Source organism: Cupressus sempervirens, chromosome 9 (genome assembly GCF_028749045.1).
Source record: "Cupressus sempervirens isolate cs-2001-9-10 chromosome 9, ASM2874904v1, whole genome shotgun sequence".
NCBI lineage: Eukaryota > Viridiplantae > Streptophyta > Pinopsida > Cupressales > Cupressaceae > Cupressus > Cupressus sempervirens.
Genome location: NC_143126.1, coordinates 366,552,520 through 366,555,651, shown reverse-complemented (window position 1 = coordinate 366,555,651; position 3,132 = coordinate 366,552,520). Strand labels below are relative to the sequence as shown.

Below are 3,132 nucleotides of genomic sequence, written 5' to 3'. Positions count from 1 at the left end.
AAGAAGTTTGGCAACTACCCTAACTTCTTACTGAACCCATTTTCCCATTACAGTGATAATTAATTCTTTTAAAGAATTAATTATATTTGAACATTCCAATACCTTAACTAATACAAATTACAATAATAATAACTAATTCTTTTAAAAAGAATTAATTATTTTTAATCATTCTTTTCCAAATATAATCTGCTCCATCAACTTACCCAATTAAATCTTCTACTTTCACCCTCATATTATAATTAATTCATGATAGAATTAATCATATGAGAAATTAGAGTAATGTTTTAATAATTAATGACTTTGCATTTAACTTGAATATATTTAATTCATTAAAGAATTAAATAATATAAATGCAAAATAATTTGTAAGTTTTAAGTTTCTAATTTCTCACGTTGTTGAGCTAAGAGGGGAAACATTTAGGGTTCCAAAACGCTAGCTAACATTGGCTCTTTTTGGGGGCTGCATTCTGTGCCGGGATGCAGAGAACTCCAGAATCTCTGTCTACTACTGTCCAATGCTGTCCATTGGGTGTAGAGTCATCATTCAACTGTTCTATATTTGTGATAAGAAATATTAGGGCAATTCTGAGCGGTATCCATTATTGTCACAATCTTCTAACTACAGGGTTGATTCTTTGATCTGGTGCACTGCCATGTGCATTGGGGTTATTATTCTGACATTTAGCATCTCCTCATCAATTCAAAGTTGAAGTGGGTTATTCTAAACTCCCTCAACAACCTCCAAATTGACATAGAATCAGGAACAAAATAGGCAGGCTTGTGTACAATATGCCCAACTGTTAGCTTTTGCAATAGCAGTGCCTGTTCAACATAATCCAGCATGTCCATCGCATATGTAATTCCAACAATGTTATCAACACGCCATTCAAAAATAGGTACCCTAGAATATTGGTAGGTCACCCAAAGGTTATGAAATTCCATCAAGCTAGCATCAACATCAATAGAAACTACATCTACTAGAGGAGTCATCACTTCTTCTACAGAAGTGCCCTTAAAACCTAAAACATTATCAATCATGTCCTGCTCTTCTTGTTTGATTGCCCTGCTCAGCTCTGCACACCTCAACATAAGTTTGAGCTCATTCTTAGTGACAAGGGGTTTGCTTCTACTCTTTAGTCCCAAGATCTTTAATATACCCACAGATAAAGCTGTGCAAACTTGGCCTACTAGATACAACATTAAATAAGCACGCCACTTCTGTTGCATTATGTACAGCTATGCTCTTAGGAGTAAATTCAGTAAGCAGTAAAACAACCACCTACTGTCATGCCTCCTGTTGCTACACTAATTCAAGCTTCACCAAAGAGTGTCATTGCTGCCTTAATCACAGGTGCGATTGCAGAAATGTTTGTTACATCGTGCAGAAATCAAGTGACATCTTGATGCAACAAAAAAACTCCATCTTCAAGTTCTTTCTCAGCTAGCTCACAGACCTTAGGCACTTTCGAATTTGATGTTTCTACTTGAATTTGGGTCTCCACTATTTGTCATATTTGTTCAACATCTGATCACACTTTAGAAAGAATATCCTTGAGGTAATTAATGCTAAAATTATGCCACCACCCTAATTAGGGTTATGGGCTGCATGTAAATGCTCCAAACCTTGGAAAGCATCCAACAAAATGTTGAGTCTTCAAATTTGGTTCATTTAGATTGGGAAACTGACCAAGTTCCTTTGGAATTGAGCCACTCAAGTTTTTTTTTGACAAACCTAGTGCAACAAGAGCAGACCGATTGCCATAGCTCGCTAGTATGGTGCCATTGAGACTCTTTCCCGAGAGTTGTAATTCTTGGTGATGACCTATACTACATTTTAGCCAAGTCCAAGAGTACTACTTGGGTATGCAAGGGTTGCCCATCCACAGTGGCTATGGTTATGCTTGTTCATATTGCTAACATAGTATTGAATCCATGACTACCATCTTCTTGTGTTCGGCTACACGGGTGTATCTGCAGTCTCGCTCCACAGGTCTTTTTGATTGTGAACATGCCAAAGCTCTATAACATTATGTGTAAAGTCCATCCAGCACAACCAGACAAGGCTTGCTACTGATACTTCTGCTAATTCTTCTGTAAAATAATTGTTTTTGACAATAAGCATTTGGTATTGCTGCAGTCCCATCACCACTCATTCACGCCATTCTTAAGCTTTGATGTTGAACTTGACCTAGAAATGCTCATGATTGGTTCAAAGGAACCGCTATTTCTGTGAACTATTGAGGGAAAACCTATTTCCTTCTTGCCTCCTGGGGTTAGAGAAACGCGTGCAGACTCACTCTCACTGTTCATGAATAGGTGCAGCCATTGTACATGCAGACATGTGTGCCTTCCTTATTGATCCTTCCTAGCTGATCATGATTGAAAGGAAAGGATCTATCTGATGATTCATTAGACATAATGATTTCTACTGGACTCCCAAAATAATCATGACCTTCATGCGGATTGGTAGATGTTGCCAAAGGTGGTAAACTATGGCTTCATTTTGATTCCATATAGCTCGATGAAGAGAAGAAATCTCTTCCACATTTAATGGCATCTTCCTATGCAGATAGGACGATGGAAATAGCATATATACACATCCATAACATTATCTTCCATCATAAATGCCTCGTACGTGCACCATTACTGTATGAGCCTGCCAGCATCAACCCTAAATGTTATGAAGCATTTTGTTTTCCATGACCGTGATCCCGAACTCTCAACCTTTTATTACTAGATTTTGACTAAGCATTTTTTTTTCTCCATCATTATTAATTTTTTTATTGTGCCAAAAACAAATTTCATGTTCCAAGCACCGTGGGCCCAACATTATTCACAAAAGCTTAGACCATAAGGTGTGTTTCAAAAATGTGCTGCTTGCATATTATGGATGACCAGCTACAATGCAAAACAAAATTTGAATCACTCATAATTACAACATTTCTCACAATATTTCCTTCCTCATCCGCCACATGGATTTGAATTAAAATCTGCATATCACAATCTAAACCTGAACTTGAATTTAAAGCTCAAACTATGCATCTGAACCTTTCAATCTTCGAACTAAGCTTTGAAACTGCATGCTAAGATTTGAAAATTGAGCCTTTAATTTGAAGTTGGGTAGTATAATTGG

At 37.0% G+C, this 3,132-nt stretch overlaps 1 pseudogene; it reads right to left on the bottom strand.

Moving 5' to 3' along the window:
* Positions 1-436: 436 nt before the first annotated feature.
* LOC149538818 (putative DUF21 domain-containing protein At3g13070, chloroplastic pseudogene) lies at positions 437-1,226 on the bottom strand (annotated as a pseudogene).
* Positions 1,227-3,132: the final 1,906 nt, after the last annotated feature.